The 26,108-nt window shown below is 36.1% G+C and overlaps 3 pseudogenes; 1 reads left to right on the top strand and 2 right to left on the bottom strand.

Moving 5' to 3' along the window:
- Window positions 1–2,091: 2,091 nt before the first annotated feature.
- LOC141848073 (protein FLX-like 3) lies at window positions 2,092–3,149 on the bottom strand (annotated as a pseudogene).
- A 5,506-nt stretch (window positions 3,150–8,655) lies between these two features.
- On the bottom strand, window positions 8,656–12,906 carry LOC141846992 (uncharacterized; annotated as a pseudogene).
- A 428-nt stretch (window positions 12,907–13,334) lies between these two features.
- LOC141846991 (uncharacterized) lies at window positions 13,335–17,608 on the top strand (annotated as a pseudogene).
- Window positions 17,609–26,108: the final 8,500 nt, after the last annotated feature.

Below are 26,108 nucleotides of genomic sequence, written 5' to 3'. Positions count from 1 at the left end.
TTTATTGGATCATTTACCGTTAGTAGAGTTCGTATGAATACTGAGCTTTCGAAATACTGAAGTTGAAGAGAAACAAACCACACAAGTTGAAGGTTTCAAAGATCTAATTCCAAAGCATCAGTTGAAAGCAACTGATGCTGAGGGTTGGAGAGTTAATTCCAAAGCATCATGGAAGAACAAAGAAGCAGGAGTCTGCAAACACCTTGACTGCCGCTGGATCTTCTAAATCTGGAAAGGGTGGAAAGAAAAAGAAATGATCATCCAATTCAAAAAATCATCCCCAAAACATTGAAAGAGTGATGGTCGAAGAATTTGCTATTTCATCCCAAGATTCCTTTTCCTTTAGCTGTTGTCAGTTGAATTTGTATTCACAAAAAGTAATCACACAGGCTTCTCTACATCTATCCGTCCGTCCGACTGACTATTTATTTTCCATTTTCCCATTGTCATATGATCTAACTGCTCGATATTACCTTTCTGTATGAATACTTAGTTTCACAATTGTTAAAGTCGTCTATACATTTTGAAGGGATCTAAGTATGAGCTTTTTTTCTCTCTCTCTCTCTTCTTTCCTTCCAAATAAATAGAAGAAGAATTCTTATATTATGATTTTATTATTCCCATCCCAATAAAAATTTAGTTTCTTCTTATATTAATCACAAAATTACGATTTAATTAATCATTAGATAACTATACTTAATTGGCCATTAATTGCATTTTCTAGGTACGTAACAAATTGCAAAACAATTTTATACTTGATCTCAGACTTAATGAAAACTTTTGCACAAACTAATTTGATTTAGACTTTCAACAATCCAATTTAATCTAGAATTCCAACCGCACGAGGATGATAAAAGTTTTATAAATTGATTTATATTAATTAATAATTACATTATCCTTATTTATTACAAATTAAATACATATATCGATCGTTGGTGGTCTCAACGCGGGCACCACCTGATCTGATCATGCATGCATTTAAGTACTCCCGGCCCGCTTGCTTGCTTCATCGGTCTACGTAGTACGTTTCTTCTTCTATGTATATTCCCTTAATTTTCCTCTTCGACAATTTAATTACCATATTTGTTTGTTTGGATCCATGCATGGCTAAGTAGGAAGCAGGTGTAGATAGCAGCGGTAGCCTTGCTGAGATCACATGAGCAATGGCGGAGGCGCCGTCGGACCATCGCAGGCGAGGCCCATCAGCTTAGTGAGGCTCATCTTCGCCTGCATGGTTGCCGGCGGGGTACAATGCGGCTGGGCACTGCAACTTTCCCTACCCACTCCCAGGCCCGGCCCTGGGCCAGGGACTTGGCCCACCAAACCCACGGGCTGTTTTGGATTGCAGATTTCTCGACCCATCAAGTTAGTGGGTGGGTCAGTCTGTCCTGTCCCACCATATGATGTGATAGATTTTTAATATATTAACCCGCTCCATTATGTGTTGGCTCATTTAACAGCTCTAATTATATCATGTGCCAATACAGTTTCAATATTTTTTAAATATAAAATATAGTAATAAAAATTTTAATTTAAATATTTAAACTAAAATATAAAATATAATTATATATATATATATATATATATGATAGGATAATTTAATTAAATTTTAATTAAGTCTATTTAAATGATCTCAATCTAGGAGTTAATTAAAATTATTAATTTAATTAAATCTAGGAGTTAATTAAAATTATTAATTTAATTAAATCTAAATTTATTGTTTCCTCTCTAGTCCACTCTCTCGTGATGCATTCCTATCGCTGTGCTACTCCAGAGACATTGCCTAAGCCCCACGGGACCTCCTATCATATACCACGATTCGATTTGAACTTCATTTAAATTAATACAAAAGAAAATAATAAAATAATTAATAATAAATAAGAAAATAAATATAAAAGAATATATATGATTTATTATAATTTTATTAGATTTTTTAGAATTTAAAATGAATTTTTAAATATTTTAATGGGATAAATTGATTATGATTTTAAAAAGTTTGTTTGGTTATCCTATTTAGATGAAGAATTGATAGGAAACATTGGTCTAAGTTTGATTAAAATCTAAGTTCATTTTCCTTTCTACTTGCGTCTTCTCTCGCTATCCACACGCTTCGTGTGTCGCCGCAACCTTCTTCGGCTGCCCTCCGGTTGTCATCGCTGCAGCACCTGCTGAGGCACGGTCATCATTGTCGCCGCCCTTCCCCTCTTTTGTCGTCGCTGATGCTACCACCAACCCGCACGTTGCATGCCTCCAGAGGAGTCGTGCGAGCCCGGCAAAGCCTCCGGAGAAGTCGTGTGAGCTTCTCAACCTCCCAAGCCATGGGAGAAAAGCAAACGACTAATTGAGTCCTCTTGCTCTCTTCTCCAGCTCTACTCTCAGCTTCTCAACCTCCCAAGCCATGGATACAATGTTTTTCTCCATTGCTTGCCTCTGTTCTACTTGCTCGGCATTTGCTTTTTTCTCATATTCATATGCTGTCCTACATAACCATGAAAAGATATTTGCTATGAACAAGAACTGTAACTTGCAAGCTAAATGTTACTCATTTAGGTATTTGTATTTGATTCCCAGGAAAGGTAAGGAAATGATAGTGAAAAAGAAAAAGACAATAACAATAAGGAAATCGCAGACCTGGCTCTAACCAATTCCTGTCGAAGTCCATCAATGTCAGCGCGTAATGTAGGTATTTGTTGGTTCTCAGCCTGCAAATGTTTCAGATCTTGTTGCATAGTTTGAACCTTTGCAGATAACTCTTGTCGCAATTTGTCCAACTTCTGTGCTTCAGATTTTAGTTGCAGAGCCTCTTCCCTGAGGGGCACAACAGCGCGAAGATCAGCTTCCAACTTAAGACCCCTCTGGATCAATTCCCTCGCCTCTAGTTCTTTATCGGCCCGGAGTTTGGGTATAGCCTGACTAAGTTGATGGAGTTCATCCTTGGCGAAAGTAATATCTCTCCTGAGAGCAATATTTTCGTCCATCAGTAGGCTGATTGTCAGCATGAAGCCTACGTATTTCATCATGCCTCAAAGCTAGTTCTTCCTCAGCAGGATGTACAGGCACAGGTCGACGAAGTGGAGGGCCATCTTGGAAACCATGAGACCTCTCGTTCACAAGATGGCGGGGAATACGATTCCTACCTGCCATGTCTCCTGAAATAGAGAATGGCACTCATGTGAGCACTTGTAAAAATTGAAAGTTAAAAACGCATAGCATTTATGCGTACAATTTACAGATTAGCATTTCATGGAACAAAATTAAAAAGGAATCAGTGTGTTTATCTATTAGATCACCTTAATCACATACCATGTTGCTTTCTTAAGGTCTCGATATACAGATTGGTATCAACTGCTAACCTTGTGTACATGAGCAGAGAGAAGAAGTCAACTGCTATTAACTGCTACAAAACGTATGGTCTAATCTCACAATATTGTGTGCTTGAATGGTGCAATTTTAAAAAAGTAATTGAAAAAAATAAAGAAAAAGGAAATGTACTTAAGAGAATATTGTTTATTGTATTGTAGGGTTGGCTAATCAATTTCTTAACTACCCTTAGATAATTTCACTTTGAAACTCAAGAGTTGACTTCAATCTTTAAGTGAATAGCCACTTTGCCTGAACAATATTGACTTCAGAAATAGTTACAGTTGGATCACAAAATCACTTTTCTTTATGTTTAAGCTGTCAGGAGGGCTCAACATATATTGTTCTCTATACCTTCATGAGTGGGCATACTATGCATGGTGAAACTTATAATATGCTACAACGCTTCTTAAAAATCTGAAATTGTTGGATGTGAACACAGATTAGTCATGCCCAAATATCATATCACCATATCCCAAAAACTTATACTATAGTAAAGGATCAACACATACCACATAGTTAAGTATGCATTAGCTTATGGATTATAATTATATAGGTCTTTGTCCATTGGTGTTTTTTAACATTCAGTAGAATGCTACCTAAAAATGAGCTGAAAAGAAGTCAGTGTTATATATTCATATCAGTCAAATGGCAGGTCTCTGTTGGTATATTTGAAATGTAATTGATTGGCTAGTTGGGAGAAGTGTTACTCAGATATGTAATAAAAATAATCTTCAATCACAAACTTTATCACTGTAGTTCTTTCAGTCTTAGACAAGATGACTGGCAGTTCAGTTTCTAAAATAGATGTGATCACAGTTGCAAACTCCTTGATGGCTCTTTTTAATTCTCCATTCCATGCCTAGATCCATAATTAAAGGTAAGGCATTGGTCATGCTATATGAGGTTGTTTTAAAAATATCCATTCCAATAAGAATTTCAAAGAAAAAGTGTTGCCGTTTAAATCATAATAGAATTATAACACACAACAGAATGAATGAGTTATCCTCTTTGACGAAACCGATTCCTAGGCTAGCTTTACAAAGATACCTTGAGCTGACCAACATATGCATTGACGGACCTGAATATATCAAAGTAGCCATTCTATCAAGGGCTGAAGTGCTAAAATAAGTAGTTAAATGTAATGCCATCAGGACATAGGGGCAATCATGCTACTAAAATATGGTTCACATTTTCTTCACAAGTTGTCATGGGAGTTTGCTGGGCACTTAAGCCATGTGGACGATTCAAAAGGCCATCATAATGAAAAGAAACATCAAGACAAGTTTACGACATAATTGATGACTGTGAATGGATAGGGATCAAACAGGTAACTTCAGTTTTAGATGTCACTGGTACGTTGATGATTAAATAAGAAAAATATGGTCGACCCTACAATACTATGAAGGAGATCTTCCCAACCCTTGCATCAACCAACAGTTTAAATGACTAATGTTTTAAATTAGGCAATTCTCATAATTCAGGTAATAAAATGTGACCTAAGATATCAAAATAATACTAGTGGTATAGCCTTGTAACGGATTAAATAGAGAGGCAAGATCAATCTAACCGACTATAAATAGTTGAGACCAACAAAGACTTGGTAATTATGAAGATGAGTAAGTGGACGAAGGGTCTAATTTCATGGGCATACACACCTAGCAAAATGATGTGAACTTTTATAAATTTAATATAAGTATTTACATGTTGCCACATATATGAAGTATATAACATATAAAATAGTGTTCAGAAGTTACTAAATAACACATACAAAAACTTAATACAAGTAAATAACCCATACAAAAGGTTAATCTAGCATAGAAAATAATACAATGATGGATGCCCGAGTGTACTAGGAAAGATAAAATTAAAAATACTGATATCTAGAAGCAATTAGGTGTAACTCAATAAAATGAGAAATAAATATGTTACACGTCATGAACATTTTTAAAGGTGATGATACAATCAAATAAATTTTATAGAGAAATAATTAAATAATTACAATAAAAAATACAAGGACATAGAAGCTAATAAAATGATACCTGATGTAAATCAAAGTGATTTAGAGACAAACCAAAATAACCTTGTGTTGTTCAGGATTGTTTAGTAAGGTAACAAAGCCCGAGCCAAGCGTAAAATTAACCAAGCTACTCAAATGACAATTGCTCAAGCTTAGCTTGGTTTCTTTCTTGCATATGTTGGTTTGAGTCTGATTTGAGTTAGGTTTGTTTAAATGTCATCGAGCTCGTAATTCAGATTTGTTTCATTCACTACAACAAAAATGATTTTCCGCAGCACGTCATCCGCAGCGCACATCATAGGCGCGCTGTTAATAGTTGCTTTGACGGCGCGCCCAATAAAATACGCTACGGATAATATCATATTTTTATCAACCGCAGCGCGCAACAATAATACGCTGTTAAAAATACTTTTAACAGCGCACATTGTACGCCGTTAAAATTATTTTTGATAGCGCATATTGTGCGCCGTTAAAAGTATTTTTAACAGCGTACAATGTGCACTGTTAAAAATTTATATTGACAGTGTACAATGTCCACTATTAAAATTTATAAATTATAACTATAATTATATTATTTTTAATTTCTTTAAAAAAACCCCTAAATTCCTCCTCCCTCGCGTGATTTCCCGCCCGCGATAATCCCTCCCCCCTAAATCGCGCGCTCCCTCGCGTGATATCCCGCCCGTGATAATCCCTCCCTCCCTAAATCGCGTGCTGCCCTAATCGCGTAAAATCCCGCTTCAGCGAAATCCCGCCCGTCATAATCCCTCCGCGCGCTGCCCTAATCGCGCGATCCGCCGCTCACCCTCCTCCCTCGCGCGATCCGCCGCTCACCCTCCTCCCTCGCCAGGTATTGCGCTCCGTCGTCGCCAGGTATCGCCCCCTTCCGTCAAGTCCTCTGAATTCATTTTGGTCTTAACATGCATTCATTTTGGTCTTATATGTCGCAACATATTCAGCAAGACTAATATTTTGTCTCACTAAACCTTCATTCTCAGTTTGTAACTTTTCAAGCAATTCTTTGACTTCAGAATCCTTCTGCTTTAAGTTTGCTACAGCCTCTTCAAGTTTCATCTCTGACTCTTTGTACCATACTTGATTTATGGCTGAGTATCTGTAGCTTTGATATGTGTATGTAGCTTTGATCTCCAATACAAGCAAACAATTTGTAAGTTTTACACATCCATTTATTTCTAGTTTGAGCAAGCTTTGACATTTATTAGGCTATGTTAAGTCTCTGAGGTATTATGTTAGTGTATAAAATATTGAGGTAACCATAATCTGAAAAAAAAAATTCTAAAATCATGGTACTTGAAAACTTTGACAAAAACTGTTCAGGTAACTTTGGAAGGATAATAAAATTGCCTTATTCTATCAAATGGTAAATGATCCAATAAATGAATCTACTGAAAAATCACGGTATTAGGTTAGTTCTTAGTTCTATTTGATATTTTTCCTTAAATCCTTTATTTTCATCCTTCTGATGTCTCCTAACATTGATTATATTGAAACATCATGTTTCACCACCCGTTGTTGAATAATATGTGGTGGTGTGAAACCTCTAAAGGCATTCATCTTATGCTTAGGTATGCATAGGAAATGGATGGGTAAATATTAGACACGTGCAAACGGCCAAAATCTCATGGTTCTTTTTGTTCTTAGTTCTTTGGGATTTTATTTTATGTTTCTTTTTGTGATTCATTAGTGACTAGCGATGATATTGTGAATCTAGGAGCTTGAAATGTGGCTATCCTTTCATCTCTCACAATAGAGCTAGTGATTATAATGCATCTATTATTTTAAAATGTTGGTGACCTTGATTGTTTCCACTGGATAAGATATTGATAGACCAAGATATGCATTGGTCACTTTGCTGGTATCATAATGGTAGTATAAAGGGAGATTTTGGGCTATGTTGATGCCCGCTTGTTTGCCATCTCTTAATTTTTATATTCATTCTTTGTTACTCTGTCAACATATTGATTTGCATATAAATAAATAGAAAAGAAATTAGATTATAGATTCATTGTTAAGTCCACAAATTATTTAACCTCAATAGTGATCCCAGAGCAGTTTAAAGTTACATATATGCTCCATATCAAAATTGAAAAGGCATCATATTTACTTGTTCAATGAGGACTTCATTGAAAGGAAATCCATATGTAAAAGGGAGACTCAAGCGCAGTACAAAATTCTCACAATCATCTTTTTTCGAGCTTATTTCATCCCTTTCTTTCTCTAAGAGACTAATTGCTACGGTACAATTTTTAGGCTGGATGTCATCTTTTTCAATAGATTCTTGTACAATTACTATGTTTTGACATGGTCAATGACTGAATAAACTTCTGGCAAACAAAACCATGAAATCTTTTCTCATTCATGAACCAACTTATAACCTTATAAACTTGGCAGGGAAGTTTATTCCTGGATGTTACACACTCGCCGTCTCTGAAGAACATCCCGAAGAATACCAGGTACTCTATGCTATTTGTAAGAACCCCTACGTATCTCACTTATGGCTTTTGTCCCATACTTGATTTATGGCTTTTGCTACAAATAATATATTTCTTGTTCTTATCCATTTTCATATGTATAGTGATTTTTATATATTTTAATAATGGATTGTAAATACTATTTTAGGATTTTTGTCATTTACTAAATGGATAAGGAATGTATGCATTTGCCTTCAAGGCTTGATCCGAAGTATGAAGAAGGGTTCAAAAATTTCTGTCACAAGCTAGGAACTATGCCAAAACACGTGAAACCATATTATGTCCTTGCAAGCGTTATAAGAATAAGAAGTATATAAAATTTGATCAAGTATATGAGCACCTAATTATGAAGGGGATCGATCCTTCTTACACTATTTGGTTCTTCCATGGTGAAAATTCTACCTCACAATTTCAAAATGAAGGTATTTCAAGAGGAGTTATGGAAGAGGACGATGAAAGTAGAGAGGAATATCACTTATATAAAGATGCTTTTGTGGCGGAAGAAGAGGTTGGACACACTTTGTTTGAGACAGTCGATTATGAGTTTGTTGATTTATTAAAAGATACAAAAACTCCTCTTTTTCCTGGTTGTAGAACGTACACAAAGTTGTCAGCAATCGTGACATTATACAATTATAAGTCTACTAATGGACACACTGGCAATAGTTTCAATGAGCTTCTTAAGATTTTACGTGATATGCTTCCAGAAAAAAATACACTTCCAGAAAATGTTTACTCAATGAGAAAACTATTTAAACCATTTGATTTAGGATATGAGAAGATTCATGCTTGCCCGAAAGATTGTTGTCTATTCAGAAAGGAGCTTAAAGATTTGGACTCATGCCCAAAGTGTGGTTCCTCAAGATGGACTAGAAAAATTAACTGAGATGTGATTAGATGAACTAGAAAAAATGGTCTCTACCGATAGCATTCATTATGTAATAAGTAAATGAACTCAGAATATTGGAGGAATTACCTTTTGGAATGTTAGTTTCTGCGGTAGCCCCTTGCTGGTTTGCTGGAACTAGTTGAAAAGAAGCTTTAGAACCTGCTTCATTGCTATTCATTCTAAAACCACCTAGTGAGATAGCCACTGAATGTGATGTGACTGATGATGAAATACCCTGGTTCTTCAGCGTAGGGATTATGGCTCGCTTCTTCTTTGTCCTTGAATCAATAGATCCTGTCAATTTGGTTGGAGCCATTGATGTGGTTGGTATGGGTGCATGGGCTGTTTGATCCATAATGTTAGAATTCACATTGGATCCCTGGCTTGCCAAAGAAATAATCTCTTGTACCTGAAAAAACAAAACATTTGATGACATAACTTCACAAACATACAATCTCTTATATCTCACAAATGACATAACACCATTGAACATAAATACTAACCTTGTCTGATGAAACATCATCATAAACATTCACACGACTAGCATAAAAGATAGTTAGCTGAGCAGTCATTTTAGTAGGCCATGGAGTATTCCTGATGAAACCAATCAAATATACCACAATGCCACCAAAATATGAAAAACTAATATTGATAAGAACAACAGAGAACTTGTACCAAAAGCCTGAACATGTCTTACAAACTGCCAGGATGACCTACAAAGTTACTGGGGCCAATTTGACCGCCAAGAAATTGTTGCTTCAGATAGGCAACTCTTACATTAGGGTTATTATGTGCATATTGGATGCTGGAGAAAGGGCTGCTATCAGTGACAGGAAAGTCATGATCCAAGAAGATAGGAAATGTCGGGAGTTCATTCAACTGGTGGTGCAAAGCAGAGAAGGATTCAGCTTTAGAAGGCTAACATGCATACTGAGGGTATTGACTGAAGCCTTGTTTAACAAAATCCAAACAATTCTACATAAGCATGACACCAAATTTGTCACTTTGGTAAGGTATTATTAGAACAATTAATGAATCGTGATAAAAACTAAAATGTAAAATCACAATATACCTGAGCTTCTAAAACATGGGGAGTTTTCTAATTGTCCTCAATGGCATCCATCAAAGGTAAATGATGAAATCTTGAAGATGAATGGTTATTAAAGACATCTTTCCTAGGCTTCTCTTCTTATGGACACTTGGGGAGCCTGAACCGCTCGGTGGTAGATACCATATTTGAGAAAGGTCACTTCACTGATGGGAGAACTGAGGTTCGAAACCAAAATACACAAGGCAATCATACAGCACAACCAAAATTACTGATCAGAATTCCTGTAAGACTCATTAACCCAAATGACAATAGATAAATCCACCATAAAATCAAAATATCAATTATTTGTGACAAATGTTCTCTTTCTTAACAATGTTTCTCGTCATTTAAAAGATATAATCTCATGCAAATCTATAGATGTAGAAACTAGAGCAACAAGAGATCATAAAAATTCCTTGCATGTCAGAATATGAATTTAATGAGTTGTTTAAGACAGTGTTATTGATAATAATTTTTAAAAAATGTATAAAAGTATATAATGATGGAAAGTATATAATGGTACAAATGGGAATAAAGAAAATTCAGTTGCCAAGGATACCTAAAGAGGAATATTGAGAATACTACATAATGTTTTACTGCTGCACTTGTAAATGCAATTCTTATTTCTGATTAACGTTATTTTCAACATTGCTTGGCTTTAAAGGAATTCTAATCACCACTACTTTAGACAGTAGCTGCGATAACTGAGAATTATAGTCATCATTACCAAACCACACCCTCGAATATTGTATTTTTTACCAAATCATTCCCCAGCGCAATTTTGATTGAAATTGCCCTTGATTTTTTATATCTACATTTTATCATCTGACGAGTTAATTTGCAAATTGGTAATCAACTTCAGCCTCAAAGGACTCAAATTAGGGTCGTGGCACTTAAAAGTATTATTTTTGTCAAAATAAAAACAAACAAAAAAACAGATTCACAAATCCACTTGCAGTATATTCTGTGCATTTTTCATTCTGATACAATTCCAAATACCCCAATACAATTATATTTGTTGGTAGTTACTCAAAAATATTTACTTGCATATTTCCAGTGGTGATTAAAATATAGCTTTTAATCCAAAATATAGTTGGGTCTCATTGATAAATCCCCAGAATTTGAAAGTCAAACTGGCAATCAAACATAAGATTCTTTGGTGTTGGCATTTTTTTATATAAAAAAAATAAGTGTGGCCCTTCATAATGGGATTCTCACAGCTTATTTATTTTCTTCCTTTAAATTTCTTTCAATTCATGAGGCAATGGCATAGAGTATTGGCCTATGGTTTCTTTTACAACGTGATGATTAGAGAAACAATGTTAGATTACCTTGCATAGGTAATACAACAAATTTTATTAATCTTTCAGTGTGCTAACGAAAAAATAGTAGAAGTATGATCTAATTCTTCTTCTTCTTTGTTAATTTTACAATACAATATGATGATTTACAACAGATACGGCAAACTAATCTTTAAGGAAATAGAGACAGCCCACACCCATAAAAATAAATCATCCAGCAAACATAACTAGGAAATCACTATAATAAAAAAATCATAATTCATTAGAGAATAATAGGCTAATCCACCATAAAAAGAGCCAAATATATCCGTAGCCTACTCCTATCAACCAGGATTATTCCCCATCACTGAGTCACATCGTCACAACTAGATACTATCTCAAACAGCATGGGTATCTACAAGATAATAAGATAAAATAACACATGCATTGGAATAGGAAAACCTGTATTGAACAAGTACAGGGTACCCACCTGATCCGATGATCGTCACAACTAAAACCTCAGAAAGTAATCAAACTCCGTGTAATAGGACCAATCAATCAAGGTCCTGCAACAAACGACAATACACACTTACTACCGTATCAAATTACAATAATTAAATTTCATAATTTAATCTAAATCATCCAACTAATAAAGGTCAAACCTAACCCAACCCTTAGATTAATCCAACCCATCTGGTTTAACCAAATCCCACGTTTAAACACCACTTAACCATGATTCAATTAATCTAAACACATGGTAATCCAAATAACATTCTAATAGAATCTTTAACATGGATTAAACCCAATTAATAACCAGTTTCACAATCTCTACAACTATACTGCTTCATTCCAACTGATCACACATAACCCTAAACTAAAACAAAATCTTATAGAATAGTAAACATTCAAACAGAGCCGATCAAAACCGCCAACCATCACACAGCATCCAAACTCTATGGCTAATCAAAAACATCTAGATCAGAATCAAGAAGGCTCACCTCCAGATCCAGCCGTTCCAAGCCCAAATCGAACTTCTTTGCGGCTGAAATCAAAGCTCGTTCACTTACAGTAGCATTCTGTGGCAAAGAAGACCAAATCAACATCTTAACTCCACAACCACACACACAACTCAAAACTAGCCTAGTAGGGCTTACCTTGAATCTATATCCCAGATCCGGCCGATTCCAGACCTCCTTCGTCTTCGCGGCAGCAAACCGAGGATAACTCCAAAATCCAGATCCAACACCCGATTAAAGATCAAGCTCTGTAAATCCGACAAACCCTAGATTTAAGCTCAGGAATCAAACCCAAACCCACAAATCCAGCTTAAACTTACCCGATTCTCTTCCTCTTGCTTGAGACCGAAACCCACAGCAGCCTCCCCTTTAAGATCTGGACTAGGAAACCTAAAAAAAACATGGATCTAAGCTTGAGAAACCCTAAGATAGGAGAAACCTCAGATTAGAGTCTTACCGATTGTCCCTTCTCCGATTCACCGCCGATTGCAGCTTTCCCGTTGTGCGAACCGCCGCCACCGAGAAGGACGCAACCACCCCGATTGATGCTAGGTCTGGTCGCCGGCCTTCCCTTTAGCTTTAGCTCCGGCAAGAGGCGGCGAACTCCCTCGCTCTCGGCTTCGGTGGAGACGAAGGAACCAAGGTCGCGCGATCGGGAACTCGGAGAAGCAGCTCGCGATCGGGATCTACCGTGATCCTTCCCTTTTAACCGGCGTTAACGGGTTTAGCCTACCCGGATCCACTAAACCAATCACCCATTAACCTATATATACTATTATAAGACTTAGGGTTTGATTAATTAAACCCATTAATACTTTAACCCATCCTATTAATCGATTTAATTTTTAACTACTCAAATCCAATCAACCTTAGGTTTATTTTAATCCACCTTATTAATCTTCCCTAAAACGCCATAAATTAAGATTAATTTGATTTACAAATAACATCTTAATTTTCAGTATTTTACAGGTTTAGCGACGGGTGGATTAAAATACTGAAAATTAAGATGTAATTTGTAAATCAAATTAATCTTAATTTATGGGTTTTAGAGAAGATTAATAAGGTGGATTAAAATAAACCTAAGGTTGATTGGATTTGAGTAGTTAAAAATTAAATCGATTAATAGGAAAAGTATTAATGGGTTTAATTAATCAAACCCTAAGTCTTATAATAGTATATATAGGTTAATGGGTGATTGGTTTAGTGGATCCGGGTAGGCTAAACCCGTTAACGCCGGTTAAAAGGGAAGGATCACTGTAGATCCCGATCGCGAGCTGCTTCTCCGAGTTCCCGATCGCGCGACCTTGGTTCCTTCGTCTCCACCGAAGCCGAGAGCGAGGGAGTTCGCCGCCTCTTGCCGGAGCTAAAGCTAAAGGGAAGGCCGGCGACCAGACCTAGCATCAATCGGGGTGGTTGCGTCCTTCTCGGTGGCGGCGGTTCGCGCAACGGGAATAGCTGCAATCGGCGGTGAATCGGAGAAGGGGCAATCGGTAAGACTCTAATCTGAGGTTTCTCCTATCTGAGGGTTTCTCAAGCTTAGATCCATGTTTTTTTTAGGTTTCCTAGTCCAGATCTTAAAGGGGAGGCTGCTGTGGGTTTCGGTCTCAAGCAAGAGGAAGAGAATCGGGTAAGTTTAAGCTGGATTTGTGGGTTTGGGTTTGATTCCTGAGCTTAAATCTAGGGTTTGTCGGATTTACAGAGCTTGATCTTTAATCGGGTGTTGGATCTGGATTTTGGAGTTATCCTCGGTTTGCTGCCGCGAAGACGAAGGAGGTCTGGAATCGGCCGGATCTGGGATATAGATTCAAGGTAAGCCCTACTAGGCTAGTTTTGAGTTGTGTGTGTGGTTGTGGAGTTAAGATGTTGATTTGGTCTTCTTTGCCACAGAATGCTACTGTAAGTGAACGAGCTTTGATTTCAGCCGCAAAGAAGTTCGATTTGGGCTTGGAACGGCTGGATCTGGAGGTGAGCCTTCTTGATTCTGATCTAGATGTTTTTGATTAGCCATAGAGTTTGGATGCTATGTGATGGTTGGCGGTTTTGATCGGCTCTGTTTGAATGTTTACTATTCTATAAGATTTTGTTTTAGTTTAGGGTTATGTGTGATCAGTTGGAATGAAGCAGTATAGTTGTAGAGATTGTGAAACTGGTTATTAATTGGGTTTAATCCATGTTAAAGATTCTATTAGAATGTTATTTGGATTACCATGTGTTTAGATTAATTGAATCATGGTTAAGTGGTGTTTAAACGTGGGATTTGGTTAAACCAGATGGGTTGGATTAATCTAAGGGTTGGGTTAGGTTTGACCTTTATTAGTTGGATGATTTAGATTAAATTATGAAATTTAATTATTGTAATTTGATACGGTAGTAAGTGTGTATTGTCGTTTGTTGCAGGACCTTGATTGATTGGTCCTATTACACGGAGTTTGATTACTTTCTGAGGTTTTAGTTGTGACGATCATCGGATCAGGTGGGATTCCCACTGTACTTGTTCAATACAGGTTTTCCTATTCCAATGCATGTGTTATTTTATCTTATTATCTTGTAGATACCCATGCTGTTTGAGATAGTATCTAGTTGTGACGATGTGACTCAGTGATGGGGAATAATCTTGGTTGATAGGAGTAGGCTACAGATATATTTGGCTCTTTTTATGGTGGATTAGCCTATTATTCTCTAATGAATTATGATTTTTTTATTATAGTGATTTCCTAGTTATGTTTGCTGGATGATTTATTTTTATGGGTGTGGGCTGTCTCTATTTCCTTAAAGATTAGTTTGCCGTATCTGTTGTAAATCATCATATTGTACTGTAAAATTAACAAAGAAGAAGAAGAATTAGATCATACTTCTACTATTTTTTCGTTAGCACACTGAAAGATTAATAAAATTTGTTGTATTACCTATGCAAGGTAATCTAACATTGTTTCTCTAATCATCACGTTGTAAAAGAAACCATAGGCCAATACTCTATGCCATTGCCTCATGAATTGAAAGAAATTTAAAGGAAGAAAATAAATAAGCTGTGAGAACCCCATTATGAAGGGCCACACTTATTTTTTTTATATAAAAAAATGCCAACACCAAAGAATCTTATGTTTGATTGCCAGTTTGACTTTCAAATTCTGGGGATTTATCAATGAAGACCCAACTATATTTTGGATTAAAAGCTATATTTTAATCACCACTGGAAATATGCAAGTAAATATTTTTGAGTAACTACCAACAAATATAATTGTATTGGGGTATTTGGAATTGTATCAGAATGAAAAATGCACAGAATATACTGCAAGTGGATTTGTGAATTTGTTTTTTTGTTTGTTTTTATTTTGACAAAAATAATACTTTTAAGTGCCACGACCCTAATTTGAGTCCTTTGAGGCTGAAGTTGATTACCAATTTGCAAATTAACTCGTCAGATGATAAAATGTAGATATAAAAAATCAAGGGCAATTTCAATCAAAATTGCGCTGGGGAATGATTTGGTAAAAAATACAATATTCGAGGGTGTGGTTTGGTAATGATGACTATAATTCTCAGTTATCGCAGCTACTGTCTAAAGTAGTGGTGATTAGAATTCCTTTAAAGCCAAGCAATGTTGAAAATAACGTTAATCAGAAATAAGAATTGCATTTACAAGTGCAGCAGTAAAACATTATGTAGTATTCTCAATATTCCTCTTTAGGTATCCTTGGCAACTGAATTTTCTTTATTCCCATTTGTACCATTATATACTTTCCATCATTATATACTTTTATACCTTTTTTAAAAATTATTATCAATAACACTGTCTTAAACAACTCATTAAATTCATATTCTGACATGCAAGGAATTTTTATGATCTCTTGTTGCTCTAGTTTCTACATCTATAGATTTGCATGAGATTATATCTTTTAAATGACGAGAAACATTGTTAAGAAAGAGAGCATTTGTCACAAATAATTGATATTTTGATTTTATGGTGGATTTATCTATTGTCATTTGGGTTAATGAGTCTTACAGGAATTCTGATCAGTAATTTTGGTTGTGCTGTATGATTGCCTTGTGTATTTTGGTTTCGAACCTCAGCTCTCCCATCAGTGAAGTGACCTTTCTCAAATATGGTATCTACCACTGAGCGGTTCAGGCTCCCCAAGTGTCCACAAGAAGAGAAGCCTAGGAAAGATGTCTTTAATAACCATTCATCTTCAAGATTTCATCATTTACCTTTGATGGATGCCATTAAGGACAATTAGAAAACTCCCCATGTTTTAGAAGCTCAGGTATATTGTGATTTTACATTTTAATTTTTATCACGATTCATTAATTGTTCTAATAATACCTTACCAAAGTGACAAATTTGGTGTCATGCTTATGTAGAATTGTTTGGATTTTGTTAAACAAGGCTTCAGTCAATACCCTCAGTATGCATGTTAGCCTTCTAAAGCTGAATCCTTCTCTGCTTTGCACCACCAGTTGAATGAACTCCCGACATTTCCTATCTTCTTGGACCATGACTTTCCTGTCACTGATAGCAGCCCTTTCTCCAGCATCCAATATGCACATAATAACCCTAATGTAAGAGTTGCCTATCTGAAGCAACAATTTCTTGGCGGTCAAATTGGCCCCAATAACTTTGTAGGTCATCCTGGCAGTTTGTAAGACATGTTCAGGCTTTTGGTACAAGTTCTCTGTTGTTCTTATCAATATTAGTTTTTCATATTTTGGTGGCATTGTGGTATATTTGATTGGTTTCATCAGGAATACTCCATGGCCTACTAAAATGACTGCTCAGCTAAAATGACTGCTCAGCTAACTATCTTTTATGCTAGTCGTGTGAATGTTTATGATGATGTTTCATCAGACAAGGTTAGTATTTATGTTCAATGGTGTTATGTCATTTGTGAGATATAAGAGATTGTATGTTTGTGAAATTATGTCATCAAATGTTTTGTTTTTTCAGGTACAAGGGATTATTCCTTTGGCAAGCCAAGGATCCAATGTGAATTCTAACATTATGGATCAAACAGCCCATGCACCCATACCAACCACATCAATGGCTCCAACCAAAATGGCAGGATCTATTGATTCAAGGACAAAAAAGAAGCGAGCCATAATCCCTGCGCTGAAGAACCAGGGTATTTCATCATCAGTCACATCACATTTAGTGGTTATCTCACTAGGTGGTTTTAGAATGAATAGCAATGCAGCAGGTTCTAAAACTGCTTTTCAACTAGTTCCAGCAAACCAGCAAGGGGCTACCGCAGAAACTAACATTCCAAAAGGTAATTCCTCCAATATTCTGAGTTCATTTACTTATTACATAATGAATGCTATCGGTAGAGACCATTTTTTCTAGTTCATCTAATCACATCTCAGTTAATCTTTTCTAGTCCATCTTGAGAAATCACACTTTGGGCATGAGTCCAAATCTTTAAGCTCCTTTCTGAATAGACAACAATCTTTCAGGCAAGCATGAATCTTCTCATATCCTAAATCAAATGGTTTAAATAGTTTTCTCATTGAGTAAACATTTTCTGGAAGTGTATTTTTTTCTGGAAGCATATCACGTAAAATCTTAAGAAGCTCATTGAAACTATTGTCAGTGTGTCCATTAATAGACTTATAATTGTATAATGTCACGACTGCTGACAACTTTGTGTACGTTCTACAACCAGGAAAAAGAGGAGTTTCTACATCTTTTAATAAATCAGCAAACTCATAATCGACTGTCTCAGACAAAGTGTGTCCAACCTCTTCTTCCGCCACAAAAGCATCTTTATATAAGTGATATTCCTCTCTACTTTCATCCTCCTCTTCCATAACTCCTCTTGAAATACCTTCATTTTGAAATTGTGAGGTAGAATTTTCACCATGGAAGAACCAAATAGTGTAAGAAGGATCGATCCCCTTCATAATTAGGTGCTTATATACTTGATCAAATTTCATATACTTCTTATTCTTACAACGCTTGCAAGGACATAATATGGTTTCACGTGTTTTGGCATAGTTCCTAGCTTGTGACAGAAATTTTTGAACCCCTTCTTCATACTTCGGATCAAGCCTTGAAGGCAAATGCATCCATTCCTTATCCATTTAGTAAATGACAAAAATCCTAAAATAGTATTTACAATCCATTATTAAAATATATAAAAATCACTATACATATGAAAATGGATAAGAACAAGAAATATATTATTTGTAGCAAAAGCCATAAATCAAGTATGGTACAAAAGCCATAAGTGAGATATGTAGGGGTTCTTACAAATAGCATAGAGTACCTGGTATTCTTCGGGAAGTTCTTTAGAGACGGCAAGTGTGTAACATCCAGGAATAAACTTCCCTGCCAAGTTTATAAGGTTATAAGTTGGTTCATGAATGAGAAAAGCTTTCATGGTTTTGATTGCCAGAAGCTTATTCAGTCATTGAACATGTCAAAACATAGTAATTGTACAAGAATCTATTGAAAAAGATGACATCCAGCCTAAAAATTGTACCGTAGCAATTAGTCTCTTGGAGAAAGAAAGGGATGAAATAAGCTCGAAAAAAGAAGATGATAGTGAGAATTTTGTACTGCGCTTGAGTCTCCCTTTTACATATGGATTTCCTTTCAATGAAGTCCTCATTGAACAAGTAAATATGATGCCTTTCAATTTTGATATGGAGCATATATGTAACTTTAAACTGCTCTGGAATCATTATTGAGGTTAAATAATTTGTGGACTTAACAATGAATCTATAATCTAATTTCTTTTCTATTTATTTATATGCAAATCAATATGTTGACAGAGTAAGAAAGAATGAATATAAAAATTAAGAGATGGCAAACAAGTGGGCATCAACATAGCCCAAAATCTCCCTTTTTACTACCATTATGATATCAGCAAAGTGACCAATGCATATCTTGGTCTATCAATATCTTATCCAGTGGAAACAATCAAGGTCACCAACATTTTAAAATAATAGATGCATTATAATCACTAGCTCTATTGTGAGAGATGAAAGGATAGCCACATTTCAAACTCCCAGATTCACAATATCATCGCTAGTCACTAATGAATCACAAAAAGAAACATAAAATATAATCCCAAAGAACTAAGAACAAAAAGAACCACGAGATTTTGGCCGTTTGCACGTGTCTAATATTTACCCATCCATTTCCTATGCATACCTAAGCATAAGATGAATGCCTTTAGAGGTTTCACACCACCACATATCATTCAACAACGGGTGGTGAAACATGATGTTTCAATATAATCAATGTTAGGAGACATCAGAAGGATGAAAATAAAGGATTTAAGGGAAAATATCAAATAGAACTAAGAACTAACCTAATACCGTGATTTTTCAGTAGATTCATTTATTGGATCATTTACCATTTGATAGAATAAGGCAATTTTATTATCCTTCCAAAGTTACCTGAACAGTTTTTGTCAAAGTTTTCAAGTACCATGATTTTAGAATTTTTTTTTTCAGATTATGGTTACCTCAATATTTTATACACTAACATAATATCTCAGAGACTTAACATAGCCTAATAAATGTCAAAACTTGCTCAAACTAGAAATAAATGGATGTGTAAAACTTACAAATTGTTTACTTGTATTGAAGATCAAAGCTACAAACACATATCAAAGCTACAGACAGCCATAAATCAAGTATGGTACAAAGAGTCAGAGATGAAACTTGAAGAGACTGCAGCAAACTTAAAGCAGAAGGATTTTGAAGTCAAAGAATTGATTGAAAAGTTACAAACTGAGAATGAAGGTTTAGTGAGACAAAATATTAATCTTGCTGAAACAAATAAGATAATACAACATATATCACGCAACGAGTCATACAGGAATCAACATAAAACAGATAACAAGAGTATCAACATGGCAACAGTAGATCATCATAAAGTCAACAGCAAGTATCAAGCAATGAATATCAAAGGTATCAACTAGATACTATCTCAAACAGCATGGGTATCTACAAGATAATAAGATAAAAATAACGCATGCATTGGAATAGGAAAACCTGTATTGACCAAGTACAGGATACCCACCTGATCCGATGATCGTCACAACTAAAACCTCAGAAAGTAATCAAACTCCGTGTAATAGGACCAATCAATCAAGGTCCTGCAACAAACGACAATACACACTTACTACCGTATCAAATTACAATAATTAAATTTCATAATTTAATCTAAATCATCCAACTAATAAAGGTCAAACCTAACCCAACCCTTAGATTAATCCAACCCATCTGGTTTAACCAAATCCCACGTTTAAACACCACTTAACCATGATTCAATTAATCTAAACACATGGTAATCCAAATAACATTCTAATTGAATCTTTAACATGGATTAAACCCAATTAATAACCAGTTTCACAATCTCTACAACTATACTGCTTCATTCCAACTGATCACACATAACCCTAAACTAAAACAAAATCTTATAGAATAGTAAACATTCAAACAGAGCCGATCAAAACCGCCAACCATCACACAACATCCAAACTCTATGGCTAATCAAAAACATCTAGATCAGAATCAAGAAGGCTCACCTCCAGATCCAGCCGTTCCAAGCCCGAATCGAACTTCTTTGCGGCTGAAATCAAAGCTCGTTCACTTACAGTAGCATTCTGTGGCAAAGAAGACCAAATCAACATCTTAACTCCACAACCACACACACAACTCAAAACTAGCCTAGTAGGGCTTACCTTGAATCTATATCCCAGATCCGGCCGATTCCAGACCTCCTTCGTCTTTGCGGCAGCAAACCGAGGATAACTCCAAAATCCAGATCCAACACCTCAAGCTCTGTAAATCCGACAAACCCTAGATTTAAGCTCAGGAATCAAACCCAAACCCACAAATCCAGCTTAAACTTACCCGATTCTCTTCCTCTTGCTTGAGACCGAAACCCACAGCAGCCTCCCCTTTAAGATCTGGACTAGGAAACCTAAAAAAACATGGATCTAAGCTCGAGAAACCCTAAGATAGGAGAAACCTCAAATTAGAGTCTTACCGATTGTCCCTTCTCCGATTCACCGCCGATTGCAGCTTTCCCGTTGTGCGAACCGCCGCCACCGAGAAGGACGCAACCACCCCGATTGATGCTAGGTCTGGTCGCCGGCCTTCCCTTTAGCTTTAGCTCCGGCAAGAGGCGGCGAACTCCCTCGCTCTCGGCTTCGGTGGAGACGAAGGAACCAAGGTCGCGCGATCGGGAACTCGAAGAAGCAGCTCGCGATCGGGAACTCGGAGAAGCAGCTCGCGATCGGGATCTACCGTGATCCTTCCCTTTTAACCGGCGTTAACGGGTTTAGCCTACCCGGATCCACTAAACCAATCACCCATTAACCTATATATACTATTATAAGACTTAGGGTTTGATTAATTAAACCCATTAATACTTTAACCCATCCTATTAATCGATTTAATTTTTAACTACTCAAATCCAATCAACCTTAGGTTTATTTTAATCCACCTTACTAATCTTCCCTAAAACTCCATAAATTAAGATTAATTTGATTTACAAATTACATCTTAATTTTCAGTATTTTACAGGTTTAGCGACTGAATTTTTTTTCCGTCGCTAACTTAACGACGAAATAAAATATTCCGTCACTATTTACCTTATTTAGCGACGGATTTATATTTTCGTCGCTATTTCCGTCGCTATTTCATGTTATTTTGGTAGTGACTTACAGCAGATCAGAAGTCCAGCAGTGAAAGTGAGGAGTCTCTCAGTACTGAGTAACATCACTTTATGTATATGAGAGATGCCAACTTGGTTCCAAGTTGGTAAAGGTCTCAACTCTTGGGTTTCATGTCTACTTTCATGGAAATGGGCTTTGCTTTCATATATACATTATCAAGTAAATAAATAATAAATAACATCAGTCTATGTGTATGATTGTCTGGACAATGTGTAATTCAATTGCTTGTTAGAGTATGATAAATTGTCGTGTTAGGGATGTTACTGAACTGTATTTTGTAACATGTAATTAAGAAATTGTTGAATAATTAACCACCATTTTGATGATCCCTTTTTATGGTTGATTAAAATAGAAATGTAGATAAATGGTTGGATTTTTAGTGTTGATGTTCTTCTGTGATGTCAGTGAATTTGATCAAAGAAAACATTGTTTCTGCTTACTTTTCATATTTCTGCAAAGTTAAAGCAATTTCTGGATATAATGAATGCATACTTTTATTGATGGCAACTTTGGCAGATAAGAAAAAGTATATATCATCTATAAGGTCCACCTTTTCTTGGATCTGGCGAGCAGAATTTACAGCTTAAAAACTTAGACCGAGTTATGGAAATTATAATGCTTGAAAGCATCACCGGAGTAGGTAAATACAGACTGAATCATTATAATATACATGACTTTTATGTGTTGATTTTTAATTATGTTGGAATGGAGTCTGATATGAAGGAGGAAGATTTCTAATTGTTTTGGCCAAATTCAGTCATGGAAGGTAATTACTATCAATATCATTGTTAGACAATTGGTTTGGTATTATCAATACTTGTGAATATGATGAGATCTATTGTCTCTGGATCTGCATCGCCAACACTTTGCTTTATAGAATGGGAGGGTGTAATCATGTTGTTTTTGGTCTTCTCGAGTAATAGAATTCTCTCTTTGCAGTCATGGATGTAACAACAAGATTTATGCTTCTTTTTTTTTTTAGATTCAATAATTGTGAATCTGGTGAGTTGCAATATCTGTGAATCTTGTTGATTGTATCTTCTAACACCTTGTTATCAGAGATTTGAAAATTGTGGGTCTCAGAGGACAAAACAAAATCATATCATCTATACTCTAGTTTGTGTTTGTGTTTGTATTGAGAGATAAAATTCTAGATCCTCGTTGAACTACACAAATTAGCATCTCCTTTTCTTGTTGTGATCGTATTCTTATCTTCTTTTTCTATGGTGTGGTTTTCAGTTTTTACTGGAACAGAACTTGAGGGATCTTCAAAGAGTTTCTGTGAAGGTCTCCCGTCTCCCTAATAAGCTAATTGATCAAAATGCGAATCAATCTGGACAACTGATTAATCGACAGTCCAGATTATTATTAACCTGATTGTGATTATTGAATGCAGGGAAAAACATTGTGAGAACTATCCTGAGTTGAAAATTTGAAGCATCAAATACAAAAGGAATCAGAGTTATTGGCCATTTTATTTTGAGGGCAAGCAACTTTATTGCATTGTGAATGACTATTAATTATGTGATGAACTTTGCGTATCAGTAAATTTAATGATCTACTAGCTCATTGTGTGTTCACAAGTAAATTTTCAATTTTTCATCAAGTGTTGTGTTTCTTGAAGCACTAGAGATGCTACAATAGTAAAGACTTACAGTTCACTTATGAAATTTTATTTTATCATTTTAAGGGAGAAAAAGAGATCAATTAAAAGTTGGATTTGAGATCTGAATAATCAAGAACAGAATCTCATATTCAATTTGAAAATAATTACATCAGCTTTCAAAAGAATTATATCAGATTTGAAATTATCACTACTTAATTATCTAAATTTAATTCATGGTTAATTAGTGATTGAAAATTTAGGATTAAAAATTCATTCCATATTAATTTAGAGATCAAATTATAATTCAATCAATTCGATCGCTAAGGTCACTAATTAGCGATTGAAAATTAATTTGATCGTTAATTTAACGATAGAAAATTCATTCAGTCATTAATTTAACTATCAAATTGTAATTGGATCAATTCTGTAACTTATTAACAATCGAAAATTAATTTTATCACTAATTTAGTTATTAAAAATTAATTTGATCATTAATTAATGATCAAAAATTAATTCCATTATAAATTTAATTATTAAAATTAATTTAATAGTTAGTGATTGAATATTAATTTCATCCCTAAATAAAAAATTAATTCGGTCACTAAATTATTTTATTTTTCTTATTATTTAATTTTTTAAAATCTTAATTAACTACTGAATTTATTTAGGTCATTAATTAATAATGTTTCGGCTCCTTGCCGACGATAGCCACGCCACCAGATAGGAGGATGCCGTGTCACCCGGCTCTTCCACAGCGAAGCAGAGGGTCCTGCAAAGATGAACACTGAACGCACGGATTAGCTGGGCGCCGGAGGATTCCGGCGTGGCCACTCCGACGCTCAAGTCAGAAAAGAGGAAGACAAGCGTGTATAGAGGATTCAAGATGGTTTGATTGTCATACCTGCGGGGTTTATATAGGGATGGAGGGAGCGATACATTCGGATCCTGATACTTGTAATTGGAGGAGAGGGCAGAATTGCTGGGTCAAGCTTGTGACAGGTTCCGCAGATCTGACGGTTTAGCTGTGTGGCTTATCTTCTTTGAAGGGCTGTGATTGGGCAGGACCAAGTAAGGGGACGTGAATTATAAGCCATTTCTTACAAATAAGTTACGACGCTGGGTGAAGAAGTCTACGTGGTGATCCGTTGATATCTACTCCATGTCGGGAATGGTCGATTGGTATGTGCAACTGAGATGCACGGATGCAAGGTAATCTCAGCCGAGCTGATGAGATGCGCTCGGTTCGTCCTGAGCTCTTTACGTGCCTCGTAGCTGAAGGAATCGATGTCGGATCCACATCATGAGGTCGGCATATGATGCCGGGACCAAGTCATGAGGTCGGCATATGAGGTTAAGACAGTGTCATGAGATCGGTATGTGATATCGGGACCAAGTCATGAGGTCGGGGGTGATACTGGGACCATGTCATGAGGTCGGTAGGTGATACCGGGACCAAGTCACGAGGTCGGTACGCACAGTTGGCTCACTGCTATAGGGGTCGTGGGGAATTGGATACTGCGCGCCGAGGTCCAAGGGAGCTCAGTTGGTATTTTGAACCTTGTGCCGACCTAGAAGGGAGGTTGGTCAGGGAGTCTTGTAAATGATTGAGCTTCGTAGGTAGTGATAAGTGGGGTAGCTGACCTGATAATGAGATAGGACTATAGAGCATGTAATCTCATTACGGGGAGTCGTGGTCTAAGTTGTGGGGAGTTGTGTTATGTGCGCCGAGGTCCAGGAGAGCTCGGTTGATGGCTCAAGTTGTGTATCGATTTCTTAGTGGGATTAATTGCAGAGTATTGTGAAAGATCAAACCTTGGAGGCAGTGGTAAGCGAGGTACCTGACCTGATAGTGAGGTCGGTTTGTAGAGTATGTGTTTTAGTATTATGGGAAATTATAGGTTAAGCCGTGAGGAGCTCTTCTGATGTACAGAGGTGTGCGCTGATCTCTTGATGAGGTTGGTTCTTAGTTAATTTGTTAGTTCGTTTGGTGCGAGAACGTTAGAACAGGTAGAGGAGTGGGTTGAGCGTTTCGGATGAAGTTTCAGGGACTTCCCGGTTGTAATACTGAGGAGAGGGTTTCCCTGCCGACGAGCAGAGCCGGTCCTGGTTGGATAAGGGCCCTAGGCGAAATTACAATTTTTGGGCCCTAGATGAGGAAGCCAACCAAATTTAATTCTTATAACATTTGATAAAGGATGAGATTTTAACCTTTCTAAATTTCATAATACTCCATGAAGAGAATATAAATATACACAATATAAACTCCACAAGAGAATATAAATATGCACAATGTGATATAAAAGGTATAGATAAACTTGGGAAGTTACTACACTAACCGTGCATAAAAACAATATCAATTCTCTATAAATACATCTCTCAACTTCAACAGAGAACAAATAAAATCGTCTCAACCACCTCTACCATGTCACACAAAAAAGTCAACTAATCTATACTGAAGACTTTATCTCAATCAAAATCATTGCAGCTATTTTGATTCATGACAGTATTTAATTCCTACCTATCTCATATCACCTCAGAAGGTTTTGCAACTTTGCTAACGTGTAAAATTGTCTTCTTTTTGCAACCTTGCCAACATGTAAATCTGAACTCCTATAAATCACTAACTCAATAGAATCTCACTAACTTAATAGAATAAGTTTCTT

This window comes from Curcuma longa, chromosome 16 (genome assembly GCF_044706935.1).
Source record: "Curcuma longa cultivar G26 ecotype Majalengka, Jawa Barat chromosome 16, ITB_CL_G26_1.1, whole genome shotgun sequence".
Lineage (NCBI taxonomy): Eukaryota > Viridiplantae > Streptophyta > Magnoliopsida > Zingiberales > Zingiberaceae > Curcuma > Curcuma longa.
The sequence above is the reverse complement of the archived record's forward strand: the minus strand, read 5'-3'. Positions and strand labels throughout refer to the sequence as shown.